This window comes from Urocitellus parryii, chromosome 4 (assembly GCF_045843805.1).
Source record: "Urocitellus parryii isolate mUroPar1 chromosome 4, mUroPar1.hap1, whole genome shotgun sequence".
NCBI lineage: Eukaryota > Metazoa > Chordata > Mammalia > Rodentia > Sciuridae > Urocitellus > Urocitellus parryii.
Genome location: NC_135534.1, coordinates 28419451 through 28432677, shown reverse-complemented (window position 1 = coordinate 28432677; position 13227 = coordinate 28419451).

Here is a 13227-nt window from a genome sequence, read left to right as displayed (position 1 = left end):
ATAAAAGTCTATTTGGAAGGCAGATTTTAAAACATTTTATGGATGTGGCCTTTTAGCATTTTCTCCCTAAATATTAGAATAGTTAACATTCTTGGTAAATCTAGTGAGGCTACATTTGCCTTCTATTCCCATCTGCCTCACAGATAAGTGAAGCTAGTGTCCTTCATGGATATACAAATATATTTGTGTTTTTTTCTAGTAAACTCTTTCTGTCATTTGACTTTAACTACTGTTGTCCTCAGTCCTGACCTTTGTCATTACATCAATGTCCTCCAATACAGTCTCTTTGCAAAGAAACTCTTTGTATTACATATCTCTTCTGTATTACATATCTTAAGTGAAATCCATGGTAGAGATTCTTGGGCAAATAAGTGTTTCCCACCCTAATGAAATGTCTTTTTTTTTCTTCCTTTTTTTTCTTTTTTACATATAAGATGTTTCTTGCTCTCAGGATGGGTGAGTCATAATTGATTCAAGCTTCCATAATTTTCAGAAATAGTACTGACCTCCTGTCCTAAGTTTCCATTGTTGAATCTAGGTAATGCCCAATTTCTTCCTATATGTTTAAAGACTTCTCAGAAATTTCTATGGCACCCATGAAATTTTCATTCTTTTATGCCAAATTAGCCAGGCATAGAAACTCCAATGTCAAAATACAGTTAGAGAATCTTTTTAGAGCCTAACATGCTAAATGGGTGAACACATATGTTCTAAAGAATCTATGTCATCAAAAAATAAGAGTTTTAAGATCAGAAATTATCTTGCCCAACCCCATTATTTTATTTCATGATGCTCAAGTGGCCTAATTTTACATATTTATTTTTTATTGTTTTCCTTGAACCTAATTTTAAAAACAGCAAGCTTTTTAAAAATTGGGTAATCTGTGCAGATATTTTCCCCAGATTTTATTTTTTTATTCATACCATTGACCAATGTCTTGATTTAAAATTTCTGTTGGTATTCTACTAAATTCCCTCTATCCAAATCCATGCTTAGAATAAAATAGCCATAAATTTTATAGTAAATTTGAGTCCTCATTTTTTTCTCCAACAGATCTTCCCTTTTTTGCTAGGATGTAACAGAATGAGTGATCTAGATACATTATCATTGAAAAAATCCAGAGTCTTTATCTTGACTCTACAGCATTTGACAATGCTATTCCCATTATTGTTTTGACTTCTACAATATAATAGATTTGCTTACAGCTATATTTTATAATTTATTTCGTAGACATTTCCTTCTCTATCATTTTATATAAGCCCAAGACTATATGCTTAACCCTTTCCTCTTATTTCTCTACCTTCTTCATTTTTAATTATATCAATTCCATCTATGGGCTTACTCATATCTCTTCCAAGAACTCTATGACTTAACATCTCATAGCTACTAATCATTTTTACCATTTGAATTCATCAGTAGTACCGCAGACTCAACATATCCAAAATTGTTTTAGCCAATGATTTTGACTCCAGGTGTGAATTTTGTGTGTACGTCTCCGCATCTGGCCTTTGACAATGCTGCTCCCTTGACTGAAATGCACTCCTCCCATCTTCTAACTATTTTCTACTTGTTTCCCTGGTCTTGTTTCAGAAATCACATCTTCCCAGACACCTTCTTTGATGATCCTTGAGTGGGTTGTCAGTAGTTTCTGCTCACTCATAGCACTCTGCACTTATTCCGTCATTTCACTAATAACCATTAAATATAATTACATGTTTACACTTTCATTTTTGTAAAATGCATTTACATTTTGTAAATGTAGAAGCACAGGAAGCAATTTTAAATATGTGCTTAAAGAGTGGGTGCTTAGATATATATTTTTTATCATTAGGTGTCATGATTTATAGAGTTATAAACAAACAATAAATTTTATCAAATCCTCTACCTTTGGAAATTGAGCTATACAGTAATTTTAACTTTGATCACTCCACCTTGAATTTGTGATTAAAACAGAAAGTGACCAAGGTCTAGGACCAATTTGCTCCAATGTTTTTCAGCTAGAAGGCTGTTTCATACCAGATAGATATAGACAAACATACATTAGTTCTTTTATATAGTCCTTTTGCATTTCAGAATCACAGCATCATACTATAAATGTGTACACGGGTGTCTATCAAATGAACAAATTCACACATAATAAGAACTTTTCCTACTACACTTTTCCTTTCATATTTATTAAAAATATTAAAACATGTATTTGAGCTAGAAGATATGAATTGTGAAAATTGCAAGAGTTTTGTTTCTTGTTCAGGACAACTTTCAGTTATACTTATTTTGATACAAAGAAGTTGTGCTTCCCTCCATCCGCATGGAAAACCATTAGTTACATATTGCCATTACACTAGAACAGCCAGTGGTGCTGTCATCACAGAGTCATTGCCAGCTAATATTGTGATGGAGTTATACCCAGCACTTCTAATTAGCTTCCCCAGTGAGGACCTTTCCATGCTATTATGGAATTAATTCATTGCTTATGAAAAGGGCATGATCAAAAACCTTGGTGATTGAGATGGTGTTACCCAATCATTGGACCATTCAGATTTGAATTGGTGAGACATTTTCCTCTCTCCAGACCTCAGATGACTCCTAAACTTTGTGTCTCATTATCATATGAGATAATGTCTGCAAGGAATTTAATGTCTTGAAAAAGACAAATAAGAGTAAGGTAGACATCTGTTATGTTTATGGGAGTGAGTTGATTCAATGATGAATAGGTAACCTCTCTCACTCTAATCTTGAAACAAATTAACGTGTCCTCAATCACTCTTTAAGCTGTACTGCCTAACATTGTTTTTTTTTTGTGTGTGTGTCTGCTTATCATAACACATGACCTAGAAACTTTCTTTCAAGAATTCATTCATATTTGTACTTGACAAATAATATATATGAAGTTTCCAGGAAACATAATATATGTAGGATAAATTAATGACAACCAAGTTTTTATTCATCTATGCATTCCCCATCTAGTAATGTAGCTAAGACATGCCATTAAAACCCATCAATAACTAGAGTCTATTTGAAGAGAACCAGTGAAGTGAATAAAGAAAAATTCTGTTAAACTTGGGAAAAAAGAATTTTATCCTGTTGGGTAGTTTCATAAAATTCCATGGGGAGGAATAACCGTAATTGGACTATTTCAAAGGGAAAGATGTGTAACCAGAAAGTATTTTAAGATGAATAACAGAAATGAGGGATCCCTAAGAGAGAGCATAGGCAAGCTCAAATAATCTTTAATTATTGAAGTATAATAAAGTCATGACTACTTAAGATGAAAAAAAAGATTGGAGCGAAGTCATGTAGAGCCTAAAATTTGCCAGAAAAATAATTTTGAATTAATTGATAAGAAAATGTGAAGTTTTGAAAAGCTTACAAAAAAAATGGACACAATCTAGGATGTATTTAATATAGTGGAGCAGGTATATTACAATGAGCCTAAAACTGAGAAGTAAAGATTCCTAAGGTATAGAATATACTTCACTCTGATTATATGGGTGAAATTGGGTAAGTCGTGAATGATACAGTACATTTAATGTACTGCAATACCTAGTGCTTCAGTGACAACATGTGTAAAATAGGGCAAGAAGAGAATGTTTTTCAATCACCAATGTCTGTGTTCTTCAGAAGGCAGGTTAAGTGGTTATTTTTAGTGGAAATACTTCAAGTACATCTAATGGATACAGCACCTTCAAGTTAGCAGCCTAAGCCAGAATCTTAGAAATGTCTCCTCTCTATTGGACGGTCACAGAATTTGTCCTGCTCTTCCTCTCCATTTATGTTCCCTTTACCCTAGTCTGTTTCATTTTTATTCCCTGAAAAGCCCAGTGGGATCTCTAAACTACTTGACTAGCATCCATTCTCTTTTATCATCTATTTACATTCCAAATGTAAATTAAAATATATCACTCCCTTGTTTACTTCAGCGATTTTACTTGTAATAACTTACAAAATCTATCATGTGGCCTTAAATCCTTTCATAATGTGTTCTCTGCCTGTTTCATTATACTCATTGATAACTAGAGTGTACCACTTAATTCCTTCTCCAGCCATAGTGACCTTTTAGATGTTGAAATACACTGTTTATTTTTTAGCTTATGGCATTTATGCATACAATTTCTTCTGTCTGTCATATACTCAGGGTTTCTTTTTTTTTTCTGTTTTCTCATCTGTGTTGGAAACCAAGTTACATAGACAATAGACTGTGATTTAAGAAATAAAACATACCTTATTTTTGAAAAATAAGGGTGATGGATGATATGCAAGGACTTTTTTTTTTTTTACCCTATGGGATCTACCCTCATCCATCAAAAATATGTAGTCTAAAACACATAGGTCCCAGCAGAATAGTCAACCTCCATCCCCTCTCACTTCGCCAAAAAAGGGGATTGCATAAAAAGTGCTGGAACATATAAAGTCATAATAGACACAGAATCATTTCCTTTCATTGTGAGGATTACATTAAGGAAGTGGGTAGAGATTAAAAAGGGTATCTCAGTGCTGATCTACCCCACAGTTTGTTTTCAGATCTCAGTTCTAGATGACTTCCTCAAGGAAGCTGTTCCCAGTCCTGCAGTGTATGGAAACTTTCTGAAGAAATCTCAGAATTTTTAATTTGCTCACTTGTGCTGTGAATTTTTAACAGGGTACTTTAACTGCATTGTTTCTCACACTCTTACCATTGGACAATTTCTTCACTGAACGTTCTGTAAAATTACTGATACAAGGAATACAGCGTGAGAAACACTGTTTTAGGAGAACCAAATACGTGAGCAATTTGCTGGTGCAAACTTCATAGCATGATCACAGTGTTGCTGTTTCCATTCATCACATGGCACATTAGTCTGCACAGGCAGGTTTAGCGACAGTGACAAGAAGCTCAAACATTCCTGTGTTTCCACTCTGGAGTGGCTCAATATTTCCGGCTTTAACATGTCAACACATGTGGACCTTCCACAATTACTGGAAAAACGAAAAGAGCAGAGATAACATAAGAGCAATTAAATACCTTGGCCTAGGACCATTTGGCAGAACTTCTTCCCCACCTTCAGGGGGTGTATGTGATCCTCCACCTACACAAGGACTAGAGGAGAACTGAGGGTTGTGGTATCATATGTGGTATTTAAATTAACTGTTACTGAACAGTGTCTGTCATCCCGACAAATTCAGAGGAGAAAGACCAGATACAAACTTGATTCTGTGTTGTTCTGATGTCTTGTAATTGAAGATATTTCAGTTTTAATAGGTCTTGTTTTTTATTCACAGGCTAGGACAATATTAGAGATAGTTTGAGATAGCAGTTTCTCCTGGCCCTGTTTGACACATTTACCATCATCTGAATTCTCTTACAGGACATAGGTATTTGAATATGAAAATAAGCCTGCCCCTGCTGGATGATTGGATCAACACCAACATAGTTAATTTTTGATTGGCCAATAGCAGCAGAAATTAAAAGTTTAATACAGAAAACCCCTACAGATTCTCAGGCATGGGAGTTTAAAAAAAAAAAAAAAAAGCAGATAAGAGAGAAGAATGGGAATGCCCTGTCATGCAATACTAATAAGAAATTGATATTGTAATATGGCATACTTATGCTAGAATATAGGTAATTATGATATAATTACATTACTGCTGTGAAGCTTGCACTATACTCTAAGCACAACACTTCCTTAATTCCAAAATGCCATTGTTTTATAATTTATTATATATTTGGAAACAGTTCATATAAAGAAACAGTTCACATTAACTGTGTTTATAAAAAGCACAGTGATTTTAGAAAACTGAAAACACAGATATAATGTAGGTCTTAGTATATTGAAGTCACAGTCATCTGGATTCAGGTTTCTTATGCAAAATACTATCTTAGTTGTATTAAATTTTGGGCCCTTTTGGTCAATGTTTATTCATAGGACTAGTGAAGCAAATTAGATAATAAAAAAGGAAATAATTATATATTACCTAAATAGGATAGGAGATTTACATAGATTTATTTCTTACAACTAAGAGTAGCATTAATAATCTTATTTAACAAATGAAGAAATAGGTTTTAATAAAATGATTCATTTGCCCAATTTTATAAAACTTACAAGTGGTAGGATCAGAGTTTTAACCTGGTTCAGCCTGACTATGTAAACTTCTCTGTTTTTTTCTTTTTTAAAAAAATATATTTACCAAGTTTTTAAAAATGCCATTTGCAAGCAATAGTCTGAGAGTGCTTTGGTGAGTATAAGGTAGTGCCTGCAGACCACCGCTCTCTCTCTTAGGGACTACAAGCATGTGTATTCATATAATTCAGTCCAAATTGCAAGAATAATAATATTTAATCATTATTCCAACCAATTTGTTTGACTAAACTTCTAGGGTGAAAATGTTAAAAACTGACAGCATCTTGGGGTCAAAGGGTAATTATAGCGAGAGAGATTAATTTAGTTACATCAGAGGAAATTCACTTCAGTCACTTGTCTGGTGTCAGCTGCGATATTTTCCACTTACTAATGGGAATCAAGTCTTCCCTAAGAAATAAATAAAGAAATATAACATAGCAGTACATCTAAAGTAAGAATTTGTTTTTTTTTAAGCTGGAGTAGATTTATAATTCTTCCTTTTTATAGGATTAAAGCCTAGACTACTTCTTTCTTTCTTTTTTTAAAACAAGAACTTTTTGCCTAATTCTATCTGCCTGTGCATTGTCATCTAATTCAGACATGCTCTGCAGAAATGTCCCACTGGGCAGAGATGCTCTCCAGACTGAAAAATGGTCACATGTTTTCTCTGCTTTCCGTTAGGACAATGGCTCTGAAGCAATGGTAGTGTCCTAATAATCCAAAATGATTATTGTCCATACATTTCTTCACAGTTCCTAAATTTCACCTAATGTCAAGTTAATATTTTTAAAAAAAAATCAGTATATTTGAATCACATTGTTTTGGCCCTTTTAGGTCTTAAAAACAATGGTATGCACCATTGTATCACAGTGAAATGTGTTTCAAGGAAGATCCATGTTAAAATATTCTTATGGAAATTCATTTTCTGCAACACCCTTTAGCATCTTATTTACAGGAACCCAAGGGTGAGATTTTCATGTTGCTATGTGAAAATTAAAACTTTTACCTACAAAACATGCTGCTCTTTTATCTTATTGATTTTGCAAATAATATATTATCTCCTTCATTCTTATGGATTCACGTAACTGATAATGTCTCCTATTTCTCTGGGGCCCCCTCAAGTGACACTGTGCTAAAAAATCAACTCATTTTAAAGGTCTTTCCTGATCACTCATATGAAGGGCCACTACCCACTTAGTCTTAGAACCTCCTTTTTCTCAAACTCCAGAAGCCCAAAGGCATTGTCAAAATGTTCACTACTTGATAATCCTGGATTAGGGTAACATCTCACTAAATAAAGTAATGCAGCAACAGCTGGTGTGGTATTTTTCTACCCTACCATGACCTTGGATCTAGCTGGACTGCTCCTCCTAAAGCCATCACTGCTTCTGCTCTTGCAGGTTCAACCTGCCCTGCTTCTGTGCAATAGATGAGTGTATACATTGGTAAGTCATAGCTGGATCAAATTTAAACTATTTTGTCCTTACCCCTTCCCTCTGTGTGGCATGTATTTAGACAGTTCTCCAGGGCCACTCACCAGACAACTTCAATTAAAGTAGGGAAGCAGCTGCTCCCAAAACATCCCCAAATTGTATTGGCATCATGCCAGTTTTACTCTACATTGGTTTTCCTGCCTGACTGCCAAATCTTCTTGCATCTTTCTTGTTTCCTTTGGTGTTGGAGCTGCTTTTTAGCTCATTTGTCTCTGTCTCTACTTCATGAACTTCTGCTTGAATCTGTCTCACCAGTATATCTTCTAACTTTACCTGTAATTTGGGACTTAATCCATCCCACCACGTTGACTTGATGGAAGTTCCGACTTCTTAACTTCTTCTATGACCACATGCATCCTTTGTGTTAATCTAAGACGAACATCTACACAAGCATCTTACCTTCATAGCACTGCTCACCCGGACCCTTTCAGTTGTCATCATCTAGCCCACACTATCTGACAATGCAGGACATGTTTATGTTCACTTTAAAAGTGTTATGTGCCATCTTTATTTGTCTTAGAAACATTGTCTCAGAAAGCAGGAAGGCAAATAGCGAATCTTGATGCTATTTCTGCTACCAAACCAAAGAGAGTGGCGGCAAAAATGTATATTAAGGATTGAGGGTTGTAGCTCAGCGGTAGAGTGCTTGCCTAGCACGTATGGGGCACTGGGTTCAATTCTCAGCATTCAATTCTCCGGAAGAATTGATAAATAAAGGTCCATCAATATCTAAAAACAATTTTAAAAATATATATATATTAATATATATATACTATAAATGATATATATATATATAAATATATATTAATATCACAAAACAAACCACAAAGCCATATGCCATTTGTCTATATTCAGAAATGAACAGAAGATTGCTGGAATATTTTAAAGGCTCTTCTTTAAATCACTTAATTAATGTCTTACTTGACTAAACTCCCATTGCACCTTAAATTTCTATGCCAATGTTGCACTGTTACAGACCATGTTAATGAGTCTGCTCAATAGACAAGAAACTTCATTCAGCTTTCTATTTCATTGTGTCTAGTTGTCCTTCAAAAGAGTTTCCTGATTCAGTAAATGAAATTGTGGGACAGGGATGTCTTCACACTTTAGGATACAAAGTGACAATAACTTGGGAAAATTCTCTAGAGAATAATTATAAATGTATAATAATAACTTTATCACTTTTATGTCTAATTTGTCGTAACTACTGGGCATCTTACTAGATCAAGTTTTGACGACCAGGGAAAGAAATGAAGCAAAGGTAACAATGTCTTAGGCAATGGAACTGTGAAGGCCTAAGGAGCACATGAAATTTGTTGAAAATTACCTGTTTGTGCCTTATCTAACAGCTGTGTTAGAATAATTGTAAAAATAATATTAATAGAGGAATTATTAGAATTTGGATCTAAATTGGTAAAAATAGTGGCCTAGGAATTATAACAAAGTTATTTTTACAATTAATTTGGTAAAAATAATAAAAATGTTTACAGTGGAATGAAGATAAAAAGAAAAATAAAGGCTGGATCATAAGTTCAAAGCCGGCCTCACCAAAAGCTAAGCAACTCAAATGAGATCTTGTCTCAAATTAAATTCAAAATAGGGCTAGGGATGTGTCTCACTGGTCGAGTGCCCCTGAGTTCAACCCCCAGTACCCCCTCCCTCCCCCCCAAAAGAAAAAAAAATAGCATCTAACATATTTTCAGAAGAAAAGGAGTTAAGGAGCTTCGAATTAATGATAAAGAAAAATATGAGTTATGTGGAAAAGGAAGACTCATCACCAAAAAAGTAATTGAAAAAATAGGAATCGACATTACATGTAGTATGTTATGAATTCAACTCTTCAAAATCAAACTTGATTCTGTTGTTTTAAGTGATAGTACTTAAATTATTTTAAATGAGGGAAAGAATTGAGAATTCAGAAAAAGAGGTAAGAAAAGGGATTTTAACTTTTAGTGGCACAACACCAGCAGAAGCACTTCTCTAATGCTATTTTTATACTGAGTATCACATTCAATTCCTTTAGCTGCTATGCTGTGTAGCAACTTATTTTATAGATGAAGACTTTGTATTAGTATCATACACCCTTCCAAGATTTGTGGCCTCTCTGAAATCATTAAGATTATGTAATAACCAAGATATTTAAAGTGCCTTTTAGAAAAGTTCATTCATTACTTTGCCAAAACAAAGGGGCATGTAATTTGAATTTGTCCTTATGCCCTAGATTCTCTTCCTTTTTTCTTCTACAAACACTTCTTTGCAGGTTCATCCATCTCAAGGTTCTGGAATCTAGGAGAATATATCCGGTTTTTATTTGAATATCTCTCAAATATTTAAACCAAATTCTTCCTGATCCAGAATCCTTTACCTTCCCATTCTGCACACTTGTCCTCCCCTATGATCCACTTAAGAAAGCCTTGTCACCACCATCTAATGATCCAAGTTAGAAATGTGAAGCTCTTATTCCCGTTAAGTCAAATTAATACTATAAATTCTTACCCATTCTTCACAACTTGTTTTGTGTAGAAAACATTTTCTCTGCATTCTCACAGTAATTTCCCTTTTTATAATGCCTATCTCATATACAAAAAAGATATAAAAACCTAAAGAATTCTTGCTTTCTTTATCAATTTCACCCTCCTTTTCTCCCTGTTTACTTGGACTGGAAAAGAGAGAGAGAGAGAGAGAGAGAGAGAGAGAGAGAGAGAGAGAGAGAGAGACACACACACACACAGACACAGACACACACCTTTATAAAGTAACAGTTTGACATTTTTGTCACTTTTCTAAAGCCTACCAGTGGCTATACATTTATCTTAGGATAAAGTGTAACTTGTCTATGTTCATTTCTTTTAATTTGAGGTGACTATAGTATCACATACAGTTGTTAAGAAATAATGCAGAGCTCCTGAGTACTCTTACTCACTTCTTCCAATGCACACATCTCGAAAACATCACAACTAGAAAACTGATATTGATACAATTGTGTTGAATCAAGATCTTCATGATGTGAATTCTGTTTATCACTTTCAGAATCACCTTTTGCTAATTCAATGTTCAAAGATATATTTAATTAAAACTAATAATTCTACTCTACATTTACAGTTTTTGTTTAAAAATTCCTGATGCTTTTACATGGGTTACATGGGTGGTCTTGTTAGATTCTTAAAGGAAACCTCATGATAAAGGAAAACAAACACAGTCACCATTTGACACAAAAGCATGGAATGAAAAGTTCAATGTTCAATTTAGAATCATAAGTCAGCTGGTAGCACCTGCAAGAAAAGTGAATGTCTATCAATTTTTTTTTTTTTGGAACTGGGGCTCTAACCCAGGGGTACTTTACTACAGAGCCACATCCCCAGCACTTTTTCCATTATTTTATTTTATTTTTTATTTTGAGGCAGGGTATCACTAAATTGCTAGGGCCTTGCTAAGTTGCTGAAGCTGGCCTTGAATGTGTGATCCTCCTGCCTCAGCCTCCCAAGTCACCAGGAATACAGGTATGTGCCACCATGCCTAGCTATGGACATCTATTATCAACCTAGAACTCTATGTACATTATATCATAATGAACAAAAACACTTTATGAATGAACTACCCTGTGATACTGGTTATATAGCCTATACTGTAGCTCAGTAATTTACATAAAATCACATTACTATTTTCTGACAGAGTCTACCCTTGCTTTTATTAGCTTTTCAAAGCCATGGAAGTTTTAGCCCCATTCTGAATCACTTGTGGAAGAGTGAAATTACTCCTTGAAAGTTCCCATAAGAAGTTAATTCTTTCTTCAAAAATCTTCTACTTTGGACATCTAAGAAGGTAATTAAGAACTTGAAATTTGAAGGAGTTTGTTGTTTCATGAGTCTTCTTGATGTTTTGCTCCAGTCTCACCCAAGGTCATTTAGAGTAAATATAAGTGCTTGCGACCAATTTAATTTTAAGACCTTAATTTCACTCTCATGAAGGGTTGATGAGCCTAAAGTTCTCATTTGCTTACTAAAGAAATGGTTTTAAGAAAGCAAGAATACACAAAAGCATCAACTAAAAAGGAATGTCAAGATGTAAGCTGTGGATTCTTTCCTCCTAATTGCAGTTTTACTTCCACAAGTTGCTACCACAGAGTTGTAAAACTGCTTATTTATGTTGGAAACTGTTGCCTTCTGTATAGGAGGCAGATGGCATTTTCTTGGCATAGCACAGAGTGGATTTGCAGAATTAGCAAAGGGGGAAGGCAACAGAGACATAGACAAAAATGCTTTTTCATGACACTTCTATCAGCAACAGCTGCCATGGGCTGCAGTTGACTTGGCATGGGGGGTCTGTTCCCCATTGGAAGAAGGAGGGTCTCTAGAGATTCCACTAAGAATTGCAAAAGGAGACTCTCACCCCAATCCACATCTGAAGACTATATGCAGTTCAGAGGAATCTCACAATGAGTTGAAGTTCTGCTCTGCCTACTACCCTGTGCTGAAGTGAGAGTTAAATAAAACAACCTATGAAAGTAATGATACCGTTCTCTCCTATTTATTTCTATGTTCCATTGTTTGAAATAAATTTAATATATAATTATCACAAACTGGAAACCCTAAGACCATGCCTGGGTTCCAGATATGCTCTGCTTCAGATATAATTTTAAAAAAAACATGATTTGTCACTATTGAAAATAAGTTTCCATAGAAACATCTCCTTGAAGAATCACAGTGCGGAGTCCTCAATACTGCCAAGTCCTGACATGCTGAAGCTGAGATCAGGGAACATACACTCTGAAGAGTATCTCAATTACCTTGTCCACTGGAGTGCTCATGCTGGTTTTTAATCTTAAATCAGAGAGCACATGATGATTTACAGACATTTAAATGACAAAAGTACCTCTCAGGCTAGAGTGAATTCCACTGTGTTTGAGAGAATACTAGCTGCTAGATTTCAGTAAGAAATTATGTAGTACATTTATGTGAGTACATTTCCTAGACCCCAAAGTGACATTAGGGATACTGTGTCTTGTAAAATGTGGCCAAAAGAATCCTCAGTACTTAAGCAAGACACCTACATGTGACTTTTAGTTCTTTTAGTTCATGGGAGAACTTTAGTCACTACCAAAGAACTACATGGAGGAAATATATTGGGGATTTAAAAAGTATCGTGTTTTCTCTGAAAAAAATTACTTTGTTTTCTTTGTAACTGAGTACAGATTTAACTTCAAAACAGTTCCTCTCCTTCTCCACAAAATAAGACCATTTTACATCTGTCTGTCATTACATATAGGGGAAATTCAAAGCCATCTCCAAGTGCTTCATTGTATTCTTTCCTTTTCCTCAAATACAGCTACTTTTAAGGAGCAGGTGGAGCCACCTAGGTGGGTTAGAAAAGCTACTGATATTCAGAAACATTGCATTGTATTTTTTTTTTTTCTTCCCAAGATCTGTTCCACCCAACTGTAAGAGGAAGCTTAAAGCTGTTTGGTGACTCACTCTGTCCCCTTCCTGCAGGCTTTCCAAAGGAGCCCTGGGTATCAGGGTTGCTAAATAGACATGTGTCCTGGAGACTAAATGTGAGCTAAATAAAAACACAGCAACAGGGAACCAGGCTTCATTTGTGCTCCTTTGAAACGTAAAAATAACACCCAGTGTAGTCTG